This window comes from Sorex araneus, chromosome 3 (assembly GCF_027595985.1).
Source record: "Sorex araneus isolate mSorAra2 chromosome 3, mSorAra2.pri, whole genome shotgun sequence".
Taxonomy (NCBI): Eukaryota; Metazoa; Chordata; class Mammalia; order Eulipotyphla; family Soricidae; genus Sorex; species Sorex araneus.
The window spans coordinates 147,441,655-147,459,371 of NC_073304.1; the positions used below are offsets into that span (position 1 = coordinate 147,441,655).

General features: G+C 43.6%; 1 pseudogene; it reads left to right on the forward strand.

Moving 5' to 3' along the window:
• Positions 1 to 14,187: 14,187 nt before the first annotated feature.
• Positions 14,188 to 14,255, forward strand: LOC129404084 (U6atac minor spliceosomal RNA; annotated as a pseudogene).
• Positions 14,256 to 17,717: the final 3,462 nt, after the last annotated feature.

A 17,717-nucleotide genomic window follows, 5' to 3' on the forward strand; every position in this document is an offset into this window, starting at 1 on the left:
ATTGAGCTGAGGTAGCAAAGAATAACTGCGGCCGCGTTAGCGTTGGCCGCTCTGAGAGGAGGCCACGCCCACTTTAGACCACGCCCATTAAGACACAGGCCACGCCCCCAGTGTCTTCCTGTTGATGGGGGGGACGTGCGCAGTTACAAGCCGGTTTGGGAGACGGGGTGTGCCGGGCGAGCAGGGAGTGACTTCAGAAACTCGGGAGACGCAGACGGCAGCGGGAAGTGGGGGAAAGGGAGGGCGTGGCCGAGGGATGGTCCTCGTACCTGATGGACGTGCGCAGTTACAAGCCGGTTTGGGAGACGGGGTGCGCGGGCGAGCAGGGAGTGACTTCAGAAACTCGGGAGACAAAGACAGCAGCGGGAAGTGGGGGAAAGGGAGGGCCTCAGGAAGTTCTTTGAAGGAATGAATTCTATCAATTGTGGCCAAAGGAGAAGGCATGGAATGGTAAAAAAAAAAATAAAAAAAATAACTGCGGCCGCGTTAGCGGCCACCGATCCGGAAAGAGGCCACGCCCACTTTTTAGGCCACGCCCCCTGAGATGAGGACACGCCCCTAAGCAGCAGAGTGGGGATTGGTCAGGATCAGACTGCGGCGGCGGAGAGGTGCCAGGCAGGGGCTTCAGGAGAAGCCCCGAGCCGCGGCGGGCAGGGGGCGGGGAGGGGGGCTCCTCCGCGCTGAGGCAGGCTCTCCAAGGGATTGCCTGTTAACCTGCAGGATGGAGATTGGTCAGGATCCGACGGCGGCGGCGGAAAGGTGCCAGTCAGGGGCTTCAGGAGAAGCCCCGAGCCGCGGCGGGCAGGGGGCGGGGAGGGGGGCTCCTCCGCGCTGAGGCAGGCTCTCCAAGGGATTGCCTGTTTACCTGCAGGATGGAGATTGGTCAGGATCCGATGGCGGCGGCGGAAAGGTGCCAGGCAGGGGCTTCAGGAGAAGCCCCGAGCCGCGGCGGGCAGGGGGCGGGGAGGGGGGCTTCTCCGCGCTGAGGCAGGCTCTCCAAGGGGTTGCCTGTTTACCTGCAGGATGGAGATTGGTCAGGATCCGATGGCGGCGGCGGAAAGGTGCCAGGCAGGGGCTTCAGGAGAAGCCCCGAGCCGCGGCGGGCAGGGGGCGGGGAGGGGGGCTTCTCCGCGCTGAGGCAGGCTCTCCAAGGGGTTGCCTGTTTACCTGCAGGATGGAGATTGGTCAGGATCCGACGGCGGCGGCGGAAAGGTGCCAGGCAGGGGCTTCAGGAGAAGCCCCGGGCCGCGGCGGGCAGGGGGCGGGGAGGGGGGCATCTCCGCGCTGAGGCAGGCTCTCCAAGGGATTCAAGTGTTTAAAAATTGTTAAACACTTAGAACCACAACATTGATTTCAAGCCTCTAAGGAGAGATGCAAGGTGAGGGTAAGAATCACAAAGAAGTTTCTATAACAACCCCCTCACCTACCAGACCTCACCAGCATCCTTGCTACATGTTTCCTGTAAGGGTAAATTTTGCTAGAAAGATCCCCTGCACAGTAAGATTTTCTACCAATATTATATAATGGAAGTCAAAATAATGTGTTTTCTACTATCTTAGAATTTGAAATTCTGAAGTAACTTTATTTGAGCTATTTCTCTTTGTGCAGGATCAAAAACTTAAAATTTCTTTAAGTTGACTTCTAGCTGGATTCTAATTTTCAAGAGGAGCAGCTGATATTCAGGCATTGCAATTTGGTCATGAGACATGGTTTACGTTTCCAGTCCGTCCTTCTCCCTACACCACCCTGCTGCCCTCCCCACTAACATTCTCTTCTACTTTTTAATATATTTTCTGAAAATTTACTCCTCTTCACACCACTGTTATTTACAAAAAAAAATGAATAGATGAACATTTAACTGCTTGGGAGTTTGATATTAAACGTAAATTCCTAATGTATTATCATTTTGTTAAGTGGTATTTAAATTTGCTTGTGATCTCTAAATAAAAATATTTAATTCCTTAATGTGACATATTTTTACATACATTATTAAGCAGCATTTTTAGACTCATACTTTGACTGCACTTTCATGACACTTCCCACACCTTATAGCATTATAAATCTAAGCATTTAAGAAAGGACAAGTAATCTCAAACCATGATGTACGAAAAATTGAAGTTAATCACAAACAAAAATGAAGAAACACATGAAACACATGAAAATAAAACAGCTGACTACTGAACAAACAGTGGGCCCAAGTTTCTCTTTCCATCAGAGAGAAAATCCAAAGGTTTCTGGAAACAAACAAGAATGAGGGCACAAGTTACCAGAACTTATGGGATACAATAAAAGCAGACTTAAGAGAAAAGTTCAAAACTATGCAGAAAAGAAGAAAAGGCCTACATAATCAACCCAACCACATATCTTAAGAAACTAGAAGAAGACAACAAAAGGAGTCCAAAGCAGGAAGAAGGAAGAAAATTTTTTAAATTTAGAACAGATATTAAGCAATGTAAATCTAAAAGAGCAATTAAAAACATTAATGAAACCAGGAGCTGGTTCTTTGAAAAAATTAACAAGATCAACAAACCACTGACAAGACTCTCAAAGAAAGAAATAAGCCGAATTAGAAATCAAAGAAGGCATGTCACAACAGATACTACAGAAATTCAAAGGATCATCAGGGACTACTTTGAAAATCTGTATGCCAAGAAATAAGAGAACCTAGAAAAAATGGAAAAATTCATCAGTTCCTATCATCTCGTAACTCAAAGCCAAGAAGATATAGAGCACCTGAACAGACCAATTACTATCAAAGAAATTGAAATGGTAATCAAAACTCTCCCCAAAATAAGAAAGGAAACGTGACCAAGAGACCCACCATGACCTCTACTCCCTTCTCTCCAGAAGTTGAAAGAAAGGGTGTTGCTCAGTTGCATAGTATCATAAATTAGTAAACACTTTTCTTTATAATTGCATCTTGCTTTTTCTGGCACATTCCCAGTTTAAACAGTGACATGTGGGTGGATTTTTGGTGGAAGGGGTCTTAACTATTGATTTAAAAATATATATACTGAAAACTTGATTTATTTTATAAGGAGTTATAAAATTATTTTGATGAACAGCTTCCATTATTTGACTTGCATGTTAAACATAATTGATGGATAGTTTATGTTTCATTACACTGGCAACTGATTTCTGCTAAAAATAAGATACTAGCATGCCTTCCCAGCTTATATCACTCTGGGAAACAACTTAGCCCCAACCTTCCTGGCTTTAATTTCTATGTACAAGGAAGGGCATAAGCTGATTTATACTAGCTCTCTCAAGTCAAACTTTTTGTTTGTTTGTTTCTACAGGTATGGCATGACTTCATGTAGGAATACATTGGTTTGCCCTTCCTCCCTGGCCTCAGGGAGCTTGGGTTAGTTGATTGCTTCCCCCCCCCCTGACCCCCCCAACTGTCAATTACCTTTGTCTCCTGATCAGACTCTACTGCCTTGTCAATACTGTTTTTCTCTTCTCCTTGATGTCCTTTGCATGGTTATTTACTTCAGAGCAGTTACTTTTTTGTATGGACACAGGAAGACAGTTAAAAAGACTAGCCTGTGGCTTGGGAGTTGATTCACTCCACATGCTATTACCTCCTGGACATCTGCTCTCTCGACTTAAGCCTCAGTTGCCCTTACTTCCTAGATCCCCAAAAGCAGGGTCCCGACAAGGGAATGGATGGGCCCAGGGCAACCCTGGCATCGAAATAGGCCAGGCCAAAGTGCCATAATACTTAACTATAAGTTAAGAGCTTGGTCATGGACAAATCCTGTCATGATCCAAAAAGTAATAACTAGATTTGGACCCTGCTAGGGTTAGGAATGATTAATCTGGCCTGAGCACTGTAGTCTGAGTCTGTGGTGAGATGTCCCCAGGAGAGTCACCCTATAAGCCTAAATGTGTCTAATACTATGTCCATACAGAATGGCAAATATTCACTGTATCACTGTCATCCTGTTGTTTATCAATTTACTCAAGTGGGCAGCAGTAGCATCTCCATTTGTCCCAGTCCTGAGATTTTAGCAGCCTCAACAGCCAGGCACGCAGGCAAATGACTCTACTATTTGAAAGTATGTTTTCTTCTGGATAATGAAACTTGCATTTTCACTTATGTTTTTTTAAAATTCATAAGTGCAGGCAATGATGTAAGCATGAACGATATAAAATTTGCGGCTTTTCCTTTGTCCGGGGTCTTGCTTGGGCCCGCATGCCTAGAAGCTTGACCCTAGCTAGCTGGCTTAATAATCTCCACTTGTATGTTGCATTACTGGTGGAACTCTTTGTGCAGTTTCAGAGAGGGAGAAATTATCGACACCGAACCCTAACAATACAACACTCAGCAGCAAAGGAGTACGATTCCTCAGATGACTTACGTGAATGAGGAATAAGAGTGTGGCAGACTGAAGAAAGAAATCCACTATTTTTCTTTCTACCCTGCTTGATTACGTGACCAAGTGCCTGGGAAATTTAGAAATTATGAAAGTCTATGATGAGCCTCTTCCTAGTACACACCTTAAGTTTCACCAGCCTCAGATGGCAGCCATCAAACTCTCCTGAAGTCTACTTGTCCTGGACAGTGTGGCACATGATCCCTGACACCTGGTTTCCTGGGGGAGCTCTGGACTCGGGCTAAAGTGAGGACTCGCTCTTTGCAGGAAAGAAAGATCAGTCTTAAATCTAGTATGGGCTTTTGGAGTTTGTTGCTTTTCCTTAGAAAAAAATTCAGGAGACAAATAGTGAAATAAAACAAATTTATTTGGGAAATAAGAGGAAAGAGAGAGGTAGAGAAAGAAAGATATGTATTCAAAAGAGCACACAGACTTCTGTAGAGTGGAAAAAGAAGAGAATAGTTTTTGGGAAAACATTATATACATAATTTCAAGTTGTACTGGACAGCAGTTCTCTACATACATAAAAATTATTCCTGGCTTTGTCACAGGGAAAGTCGTGCATTCATGCTGGTTCTTTCATATTATTAGGACTGTTCAGAATCTCCTGTAGCTTCTCCTTTTCTGAAGGATCTACCTTCTCTGGGTGATGCCTCAGTTCCTATATCAACTTCTCCATCTCCAAAGAGCTTGGAATTTTTATCTCAAAGGGACGTGCATCAGAAAATGGGCGATGAAATGAACAGAAACTTTCTCAAAGAAGAAATCCAAATGGCCAAAGGCACATGAAAAAATGTTCTTCTTCACTAATGATCAGGGAGATGCAGATCAAAACAACAATGAGATAACATCTCACACCACAGAGACTGGCCCACATCCAAAAGAACAAAAGCAACTGGTGTTGGCATGGATGCGGGGAGAAAGGAACCCTCCTTCACTGCTGGTGGGAATGCTGACTGGTTCAGCCCTTTTGGAAAACAGTGTGGACACTTCTCAAAAAACTAGAAATTGAGCTCCCATTTGACCCAGCAATACCACTTCTGGGAATATATCCCGGAGATGCAAAAAAAGTACAGTAGAACTGACATCTGCACTTGTATGTTCATTGGAGCACTGTTTGCAATAGCCTGAATCTGGAAAAAAAACCTGAGTGCCCAAGAACAGATGACTGGTTAAAGAAACCTTGGTACATCTACACAATGGAATACTATGCAGCTGTTAGAAAAGAAAGATAAAATCATGAAATTCGCATATAAGTGGATCAATATGGAGAGTGTCATGCTAAGTGAAATGAGCCAGAAAGAGAAGGACAGAGATAGAATGACTTCACTCATTTGTGGAGTATAGAATAACATAATGGTAAACTAACACCTAAGGATAATAGAGACAAGGACCAGAAGAATTGCTTCACAGTTTGGAAGCCAATCTCAAGTTCTGGGGAACAGGCAGCTGGGATGAAGAAGGGACCACTAGATAAATGACTGTTGGAGGGATCATTTGGGATGGTAGATGCTGAAAGTAGATTATGAACCAAACATGATGGCCGCTTAGTACCTATAATATAACCATATTATAACCAATATATTATAACCAATAATACCCAAAAGGAGAGAGAGAGTAAGAGGGGAATTTATCTGCCACAGGGGGTGGCGGGAGAGATACTGGGAACATTGGTGTCAAAGAATGGGCACTTGTGGAGGGATAGGCACTCGAACATTGGTTGACTGAAACATAATCACGAAGCTCTAAGTCTGTAACTGTACCTTATGGTGATTCATTAAAATAATTTTTAATAAAATAAAATAAAGAAGAAAAAAAGGGATATGTTCCTTCAGCTGGCTCCCTATGGTATTGGTGGACCCCCATGGGTGGTTTATGTGAAGCAAGGAGAGAGAGATGGTCACTTTCTCCCTATTCACCTCTGATACCCTGCTGCCCAGCTGAGAAGGCTAGGACTGATAAAGTCTTCAACGGGTCCCATTCGGCATGGGCCAGATCCCTACCAGCCCCACCAGGTGGCTGCCAAGCCACACCTGACCTCCACTGGGCTTTCTACACGGGCGTTGATCCATGCCACCCAATTTCTCAGGGGGCCACAGACTCATATTCTAGCAAGGATTTACTCTTTGCAGGAAAGGAAAGTCAGTCCTAGGTCTTACACAGGGGTACTGGGTTATTGTCTTGCCTTGCAGAAAAGAATTACAGGAGTAGACGAGCAATGTAAAACAAAGCAATCTGTTTTACTTAAAACAGATTTTATTGGAGGTTTTTTGAAGGTGAGGAGGGAAGGAAAATGAGAGAGAGTAATGCACTAAATGGAGAATGTGGGCTTCTCCAAGGACAGAGAGAGCCCCCATACACACCCCAGCATTAGATAAGAAAGTATACATCCCATGAGGGGGGGTGGGGTGACACATGTACTTGAGCACCACGTGTACTTGGCCACGTGGGCACAAAGAAGCACCAGGGCTCGGGCAGCATATATGCATCCTTCCTTTGCTCCAGGTGGCTTTTATAGGGGCTCTCCAAGCCACTCCCATGTGAGGCTTTCTAGCTAGATAAGAGTCTGTTGCTACGGTTGTTGCTAATTGGGTATAGTTGAAGAGGTCCTCTTTGAAAACTTCTTTTTTTGAACTTTGTTCCTGCTGGATCTTCTCTTAGAGGGTGGGTTCAGTTTTCTCTGGTTTGGGCTTAGCTGAGGGTTAACCAGATTAAAAAGAAAGCATTTCTGTAAGAGCCTGTAAAGTTCAAGTGATTTCCTTCAGGCCCTTTCTGTAGGTAGGGGTCCATTCTCCTCTCTTTGTGCTTAGACACAAAGAACTCCTGTAAATATAATTCTACAAAACAATGCACAATGTAGAAGATTTTTTTACTGAAAGTCTCTGAAAACACAGTAAAAGAAATTTTTTAAAGTCAGTACATGTCCATAAAATTTATAAGCTATCTCCATTTACATAACTTTATCTTAGATAAACTGGTTTCCCCCTTATTTCATCCCGCCAGTCGCCCACACCCCCATTCTACACTTCAGTATATTTTTTTTTATTTGTAGGATAATGTCATTCAAGCTCTGCATCTTTGCTTGTTACTGTGTTCAGTGTAAGTTTCAATAGTCAAATGATAAAACAAAGGGACTTTCACAGAAGCTACGGGAAGAACAATATTGTCAATTCTTAGTTATGTGTGTGTGTATACATGTGCATGTATACATACACACATACACACTTACCAGTGCCACTTAAATGGTACTTATTAAACTAGGACAAATGCTATGAGGTCTTACACAATAACTGAAAAATGGGTGGCATAGGGAGGTAGTAAGCAACATAATTCTCTACCTTCTGCCAGGGAATCAGAAAAGAATGATGGGGCAGTTTATAGGAAGTTGACACAGATTGACTGGGAACGATAAAAGACTTACTGGTTTTGGAAGTAGTACTATCATTATCATCCCACCATTCATCGATTGCTCGAGTGGGCACCAGTAACGTCTTCATTTGTCCCTGTCGAATGCCAGTGCAGCCCAATGGCGTCTGCTCACTCCAGGGACATAAAGAACACGTTATTGTGTTACTGTTACTGTTTTTGGCATATCAAATACATCATAGGTAGCTTGCCAGGCTCTACCATGTGGGTGGGATATCCTCAGTAGCTTGCCAGGCTCTCTGAGAGGGATGGAGGCTCTTGGGGTGACCTTTAATCATACTTACGGGTGTTCCCAGTCTACCAAATGTAAGCTTTTATTTTGGTCGGCTGGCATGTTGTAACGTTCCACAAGCATGCACTGCCTGAATCTCTGGGCAGCACCTGGGACATCTGCGGCCTCGGGTTGATCTCCTTGAGATTGATGGAGTGCGCCTGAAGGTTGTTGAGCAGCTGTCAGAGCAGGACCCCGTCACAGAGGGTCTGTGCCAGATTGAACACCCACGCCAAGACCTAGGTCACCGGTGGCTGGAGGACAGCACCCTGTAGTGGATGATCCACTGTGCGCACTGCTGCCTTGGCTTCATGCCTGATGGCGCTGTGACTTGATCTGGCTATGGCCCTTCTGTGCCCCGCTGACGCCACTCCATTCAAATTTTACAAAACAGCCAGCGATGTCCAGCAAAGGTCACACAAAAAGTTCCCTGCCCGGCGTGTTGAGCCGTACTGTCTAAGGCGAGATGGTGAGCTGGTTCTAGAGAGTGTAAGGGGTTCGGGCGGTGTCGGTGCCATCTTGCATCTTACTCAGATCCCATAGAAATATTTATTTTATTTTTTGGAAGTAGTATCATTTGTCACTTGTAGTCCCGTTGATCTTCGATTTGCTCAAGTGGGCGCCAGTAACATCTCCATTTGTCCCTGTCTCGAGCTAGTGTAGCCCCAATGATATCTGCTCGCTCCAGGAACAGAAAGAGCCTCAAATTGTTCACTCAAAGATTTGATGAAGAAATCTGGCCATCTAGTTGGTGGGCAGCCATGAGGTCTTCTGACGTCCCGTGGAATCCAGTCTGTAACAGCTCTAGTTCAGCAGTCATCTCTGAATCGCACTACATGACCGGCCCATCTGATTTTTGATGCCTTGGCAAACGAGACAGCATCCCTGATTTTTGACCATTGACGGAGGTCAGAACTCTGGATTCCTTCTCTCACTTGAGTGAGACATGATATTCCCAGCATAGCTCTTTCGATTCCTCTTTGGGATACCCTAATAGCATTCTCATCCTGCTTGCATAGGGCCCAGGTCTCTGAGGTATATGTTAGTGCAGGAAGAACAGTGGAATCAAAAAGATGTGCCCAGAGTCTGAGGTTCTTCGTTCTCTTAACCACCCCTTAGATGCTCTTGAAGGCATTCCATACTGCTCTCTTCCTCCTGCGCAGTTCTGGCACCAAGTCATTCCTCATGTTGATTTTTCCACCCAGGTACACATAGCTGATGCATTTGGAGATGTTCATTCTATTGAGATGTTCATTCCATTGAGAGCAAATAGAGCAAATGGAGCTTCACTTGACATCCACTACCCAGACACCGCCACCCTCCAGGTTGCTCTCCGGACACTTGGGCCGAACCTCATGCACGAGTGAAGCCCCGCAAAGCCAGGTAAGCAGAACTTTGCGACTTTAGCTCTAGGTTCAACGAGACCTGGAAACAAGATCCTCTGTCTGTCTCCTCCAATCCCCGGCATCTGAGGGAGGGGTCCAACACAGACGCTCCGCCCTACCCAAGATAAAAACCTCACTGGCCGACCCCCACTACATCCACTACCCAGACACCGCCACCTTCCAGGTTGCACTCCAGACACACCATAAAACACTTAATACCTATTATTTCCATACCATATTTGATAGGGTTCAAATTTAGTGTGAACCATGGTAACACCTCTAAGGGGGATTGGAGGCTGCCCGAAAAGCCTCCGTCCCTCTCGGAGAGCCCGGCAAGCTACCGTGAGTATTGAGCCTGCACGGTAGAGCCTAGCAAGCTACCCGTCGCGTATTTGATATGCCAACAACAGTAACAACAATTGGCCTCATTCACCTGTCACCGAAAGAGCCTCCAATATGGCAGATGAGCAAAGAGAGGCTGAAAAAATCTTGGGGACAAACTAGACTGCCAAAACGAAAAAAAAATTGGAAGTAGTAAAAGATTTAATTAATTAACTAATTAATTATGTTTCCAGCCCCCAACAGGTAGTCAAATATTTTTAAAGTGCATCAGAAGCATCCATTGAGGACCATGATGCAAGCACAGAAGATCAAGTACGACATCATTGGTCTGACCGAAATGAGAAGGCATGGATCTCATCACGCCATTTTCGACACTTGGAGAAGAACTGTTCCTCAGAGCATGCAATAACAGAGGCGTTGATGGCGTTGGTGTCCTTGTTAACACGAACTTGGCCATGAGCATTGATTCATTCAAATACTTAACAACCCGAATTGGATGATTACGCTTAAATAGATGTGGCACACTGCCAGCAGTTTCTATCTTCATCATCTATGTGCCAACATCCAACTATGATGAAGAAATTGAGAAGTTCTACATGGAGCTGGAGAAGTTCTTTAAAGAAGACCAGACCTTGTACAATATCATTGTCAGTGATTTTAATGCCAAGATAGGACTGAGAAGGTCGCCCGAAGAACTCCATAGTGGGACTCATAGCCTAGAATGGAACGAACAGGGTAAGAGACTGTCTGAGTTCATCATGTCAACCCAGACCATCCATGGTAACTCACAGTCCCAGAAAACCGAACCTAAACGTTGGACATGGGAGTCTCCCAGTGGACAGTTCCACAATGAAATTGACCACATCAAATTCAATCAAAGGTTTTACCTGACCTATGTCACTGTTGTCCCAAAATTCCAAATGGGATCAGACCACCATCTCCTTTGTGAAAAATTCTACTTCACAGAATGGGGAGAAAGGTCTGCAAAGTTTAAGTTTAAGAAGAGAACTCCCAGAATGACCACCAACTGGGAGTTCTTTGGCACTATTGCAGCAATGTGGGAAGATGCTGTCATTGACAACATCAACGAGGAATACGATCGACTGGTTCAGCACCTCCATGATTGCACGAAAAATGCCGAGAGTGGGAAAGCCACAAATAGATGTCTGTTTTCGGAAACTCTCGAGCTCATTCACCAACGTGGTTTGGCACAAACTTCAGGCAATCACAAGCTAACATCTGAACTTGCAAAGCTGAGCAGAGAAGTGATAAAGGAAGACCTCAAAGAGAGAAGAGCAGCAGTGTTGGCCCATGTGGCAGAAGCCGGGAAAAGTATTAGCAATGCTCGCCTGTCCTTCACCAACTATAAGACCAAGATGAATGCCCTCTGACATCCTGATGGATCTATCACATCTTCCAGAAGGGCAATGGAGAGGATTATTCATGACTTCTACTCAGATCTTTTTGGCAGCCACATCCACCTGCCCACATACCAAATTCCACAGGATGTATATGTCGTTTCCGACGTCCTCCCTTCTGAAATCTGACACACCATTTCATCGGTAAAGACACGTATAGCACCCAAACACCTGAAGAATCTGCCGCCAGTACTCATCAATACACTTTCTCAGCTCTTCACACGCTACTTGTCCATATGCAAGGTTCCATCCCATTGAAAAACCAGCAGGACTGTTCTGTTGTACAAGAAGGGAGACATCCACAACATTGGTAACTATCACCCAATCTGCCTGTTGTCCATTGTCTACAAGTTGTTCATTGAGTCATCCTGAATAGAATAGGCAGAACACTAGGTGAAGGACAACCATGTGAGCAGCTGTGTTCTAAAAAGGATTCAGCACAATCGACCATATCCACACAGTGACCAAGTTCATTGAAGCTTTGTGAGAGTTCAAGATGCCGCTCTGTCTAACGTTTATTGATTTAAAGGCCTTAGATTCTGTTGAGACTGAAGTGGTCATCAAAGCCCTAGCCAAACAGGGTGTTCAAACTCAGTACATCAGGATATACTGAGGAGCTGCATTACGGATTCACCACCAGGATCTCACCATTCTATAAGGAAGTGATCATTGATGTAAAGGGAGGAGTCCCTCAGGGTGATACCATTTCACCAAAACTCTTCAGTGCAACCCTCGAGAACGTCATGCAATGACTGGAATGGGAAGAAATGGGAATGAAGATAGATGGTCAGCAACTACACCACCTCTGCATCACTGATGATGTCGTTCTAATAACACCAAATATTAGCCAAGTGGCACAAATGCTGGCCGACTTTGACCACGGGTGTGGAAAGGTCACACTGCAGCTGAATCTCACCAATACAATATTCATGAAAAATGAACTAATTCCTGACGTTCCATTTGCTCTCAACAAAATGAACATCTCTGAATGCAGCAGCTATGTGTACCTAGGTCGAGAACTGAACATGAGGAATGACTTGGCACCAGAACTGCGCAGGAATAAGAGAGCAGCATGGAATGCCTTCAAGAGTGTCGAAGAAGTGACAGAGGACACTTAACAGAGGACAAAGAACCTCCAACTCTGGGCACATCTTTTCGACTCCACCATTCTTCCTGCATTAACATATGCCTCAGAGACCTGGGCCCTACACAAACAGGATGATCACGCTATTCGGGTATCCCAAAGAGCAATCGAAAGAGCTATGCTTGGACTATCATGTTTCACTCAAGTGTGAGAAGGAATCTGGAGTTCCAACCTCCATCAATGATCAAGAATCAGGGATGCTGTCTCGTTTGCCAAGGTGTCAAAAATCAGATGGTCTGGACATGTAATGCGATTTAGAGACGACCACTGGACTAGAGCTATTATGGACTGGATTCTAAGGGACATCAAAAGACCTCATGGCTGCCCACCTATAAGATGGTCAGGCTTTTTTGTCAAAACCCTGAAGGAACGGTTTGAGGCTCTTCCTGTTCCTGGAGCGAGCAGATACCATGTGACTAGCTGCACTAGCATGTGACAGGGTCGAATGGAGATGTTATTGGTGCCTGTTCGAACAAATCAAAGATCAACGGGATTACAAGTGATACAAGTGATTGTATAATTTATTTATAGAATGAATACAGCCTGTTTGTAATCCGTTTATGGGAAAATGTATTTGTATAATGTATAATCTGAATAAATCTTAAGGAAGATCATAATTTTTCTGATATTCTCTATAGCAGTGTTTTCCAAATGTTTTGGATAAAAATCACCATGGCAACAAATGCATTTTCTTTTTTATTAAATTAATTAATTAATTATTTTATTTATTGAATCACTATGAGAACAGTTTCAAAGTTTTCCAGTTTCAGTCTCAGTCATACAATGATCAAATACCCATCCCTTCACCAGTGCACATTTTCCACCAGCAAGAACCCCAGTATATCCCCATCCCACACCTCCCCCCACCTATATGGCAGGTGATTTCCACCTTACTCTCTCCACTTTGATCACATTCAATATTTCGACAACAGACCCATTATCGCACTATCTGTAGCACTGTCGTTCTATTGGTCATCAATTTGCTTGAGTGGGCACCAGTAACATATCCATTGTGAGACTTGTTACTGTTTTTGGCATATCAAATACACCACGGACAGCTTGCCAGGCTCTGCCGTGTGGGTGGAATACACTTGATAACTTGCCAGACTCTCCAAGAGGATTGGAGGAATCAAACCCGGGTCAGCTGCATGCAAGGCAAACACCCTACCCACTCTGCTATGGTTCCAGACCATTAAGGGCAATACACAACCTAATTCAATGTTCACAAGCAAGCACACTGGGTTAGCTAAACATCTGATTTCCTAAGGAAGACACTGTTCCAATTCTTTCTGTTATTTATGTGTCAGAAATGCTAACTCATGTCATGGATTAGAAAGGTCATTTCCTAATGAACTGTGGCTACCAGTACTACCAGACCAAAGCCTTATTCAACAAGGATGGTCTTTCAAAACTTGACAGTTTGAAGCATTCTTGATCTTAGATCAGCACTGTGGGAATGACACACATTCTTTATCTTACTTCATAGTTGTTTCTCATGAAGCCTTGCAACCTGGCCTCAAATTTCTCTGCAAGAAAAAGCATTTGCATAAGTGTTTGGTTCAGCATTTCAAGTTTCTCTGGCAGACTGTGGTGTTTTTCTTCATATGTAGCAGTTACTTTCTCTAGAATTTCAATCTTATAGTCTATAGTTTTATCTTTCTTCTTCAGTTGTTCTATATCCCATTTTACTTCTGAGATCACCTTTTCTTTTACATTTTGTTTTCCTTGAAGGTAGTTTTCTTGATTTAGAACAGTACTATTGGGGGTGCTCATGGCAGTGGTGGGCCAGCCGGGCCACGCGCAGAGGGATCCCTGGGCTGAGGCAGCATAGGTGAGGAGAGAGGGTTAGCACTCCCCTTGACAAGGATGGAAGACTTGCCATTATTATTTGGAATTTTCCCCAACAATCAGACCTGCCCAAAAGACATCATTAGATATTTTGTTTTCTATTGCTGATATGAAGAGCATTTTTGGTTTCTGATATTTTAGTAATAAATAAGTCTGGGGGGATTTCTCCCTAAAGCTGCTGGGTTCCGAGATTGATCTGTGTACCTCTGGGATTATGGCCGTTCAGGATCCAGGAGCCATTCATGGGTGGCAACTCGGGGCCTTGTCAGGCAGGGAGAGGGGCCTGTTCCACCCCCCATTCCGTGAGGCCTCATGTGTCACATCACTGCAGTCTCATACCTAACTCTCCAATAGGCTCTAAAAAAGGTGGTGGCCACTGCACTGCCACAGAGAAAAGGCAGAAGGGACAAACATCTTTCCCCACCTAGGTGGCATGGAGCCATAGTTTAATGCTCGGTCCAGATGCATTTCTGCCCAAATTTTCTTTCTATTTTTAAAAAATTAATTAATTTTTTTAATTTTGAGTCACTGTGAGGGTACAGTTACAAATTTACCCATTTTCGTGCTTGTGTTTCCCTCATACAATGTTTGAGAACCCACCCCTCCACCAGTGTCCATTCTCCACCACCAATGAACCCAGTATCCCTCCCACCCTCCAATCCTGTTCCCCCCACCCTACCCCGCCTCTGTGGCAGGATATTCCATTTTGTTCTCTCTCTCCTTTTGGGTGTTGTGGTTTGTGATAGGGGTATTGGGTGGCCATCGTGTTCAGTCTCTAGTCTACTTTCAGCACACATCTCCCTTCCCGCGCAGAATCTCCAACCACATTTTATTTGGTGTTCTCTTCTCCATTTCTTTTTCTCTATTTCTTTATTTCTCTATTTCTTTCCCCCAACACGTGAGGGCAGTTTCCAAGCCATAGAGCCAAACTCCTGGTATTATATACTACTATTTTTGGGTGTTAGTCTCCTACTCTGTTATTTTATATTTCACAGATGAGTGCAATCTTTCTATGTCTGTCCCTCTCTTTCTGGCTTATTTCACTTAGCATGATACTTTCCATGTTGGTCCACTTATATGCAAAGTTCATGACTTCATCTTTTCTAACAGCTGCATAGTATTCCATTGTATAGATGTACCAAAGTTTCTTTAACCAGTCATCTGTTCTCAGGCACTTGGGTTTTTTTCCAGATTCTGGCTATTGTAAACAGTGCGGCAATGAACATATAAGTGCAGATGTCATTTCGACTATACTTTTTTGCTTCTCCAGGATATATTCCCAGAAGTGGTATTCTGGATCAAATGGAAGCTCAATTTCTAATTTTTTGAGAAGTGTCCATATTGTTTTCCAAAGGGGCTGGACCAGTTGGCATTCCCACCAGCAGTGTAGAAGGATTCCTTTATCCCCACATCCTCTCCAACAGCAGTTGCCTTTGTTCTTTTGGATATGTGCCATTCTCTGTGGTGTGAGGTGGTATCTCATGGTAGTTTTGATCTGCATCTCCCTGATGATTAGTAATGCAGAGCATTTTTTCATGTGCCTTTTGCCCATTCATATCTATTCCTTGGAAAAGTTTCTGTTCATTTCTTCAGCCCATTTTCTGATGGGGTTGGATTCTTCAAAGAAATGGATTAAGCAATCCTGAAATTCATATGGAACAACAAACGCCCACGGATAGCTAAAACAATTCTTGGGAAAAAGATGATGGGAGGCATCACCCTTTCTAACCTTAAACTTTACTACAAAGCGGTAACTATTAAAACAGCATGGTAGTAGAACAAAGGCAGAGCCGCAGACCAGTGGAACAGGGAGGAATATCCCTATACACAACCTCAAATGTATGATCATGTAATCTTTGATAAGGGAGTAATAAATGTGAAGTGGAGCTAGGAAAGCCTCTTTAACAAATGGTGCCGGCATACCTGGACAACCACATGCAAAAGAATGGGCTTAGACCTCGACCTGACACCATGCACAAAAAATCAGATCAAAATGGATTAAAGACCTCCAACATCAGACCACAATCCATAAGGTACATCAAAGACAAGGTCGGCAAAACCCTCCATGATATTGAAGCTAATGGTATCTTCAAAGATGACACGCAACTGAGCAACAAAGTGGAAACAGAGATAAACAAATGGGACTATATTAAACTAAGAAGCTTCTGCACCGCAAAAGATACAGTGACCAAAATACAAAGACAATCTACAGAATGGGAAAGGATATTCACCCAATACCTACCTGATAAGGAGTTGATATCAAGGGTATATAAAGCACTGGTTGAACTCTACAAGCCGAATTTTCTTTCTATTGGGGCAAGGGTTCCCAAACAGTGCTCAGGAGGCTCAGAGACTTCTTCGAGCTATTCTCAGACAGTTTGGTCTATGATTCAATGCAAGGATCCATGAACTAAGTTCTGCTTGGGTACTTCAGGTCTGGGGATTATCTGGCCGTGCAGTGCCTCATGGCTGTTCCCAGTGACCTTTGGGAGAGCATGCTACATACTAGACATATACCTTAACTCCTGTACTATTTTTTGGGCTCCCAATAAATGAATTTTTTGGGACACATATAGTCTTCACATATAGTCTTCATGTGCATATGCATACATGCATTCTCAGACAGAAGTGGATACACATAGGAACATGAGTGAAAATGTTATGAAATAGGCTTTGTACTAAGGATTTATTGATAATTTCTACTCTTCCTGTTTGTAGAAAAGAATACTGCTTCCAAGTTCACTGAGCATTTTTCACAGACTATAATGAATGGAGACCAGGATTAGAGGGTAAATCAAAATCAAAATACAACAAATCAAGGAAATTAAAAAAAATGAATAGACTCAGTTCCTGTCCAAATTGATCATTTCCAGATTATTTCCAACTATAGTTTCACACTTGTCCCTTCTCTATCCAGGAACTGTGCGTTGAAAGTAGGCAAAGGGATGTACCTGATAACCTTTCAGTATTTCTATTGCATTGTAAACCATAATGCTGAGAGAGAGAGAGAGAGGAGAGAGGGGGAGAGAGAGAGGAGAGAGGGAGAGAGGAGGAAGAGAGAAAGGAAAAGTGCCTGTCATCATAAAGGTGGGGCAGGAGGGAAACTGGAGACACTGGTGATGGGAAATGTGCACTGGCGAAGGGATGGATGTTGGAACATAGTACGACTAAAACTCATGAAGAACTTTGTAACTATCTCATTATGATTCAATTAAATAAATTAAAAAATCTAATAGAAATAAAAGAAATAAATAAAATAAATCTGTCACTGTCACTGTCATCCTGTTGCTCATCAATTTGCTCGAATAAATTAAATAAATAAATAAAAAGAAATAAAATAGAAATATGAATGTGCGAATTAGTCAGCCTTTTACAATAATTAGCCTGTGGATTAATTATATCCACCCTCTTAAGGGCACTTTACAAGATTTCAAAATAGGATCCACATTAAAGATCACAGCAAAACATACCCAGAATGAAGGGCCAAATAAAACTAGTCTGTGT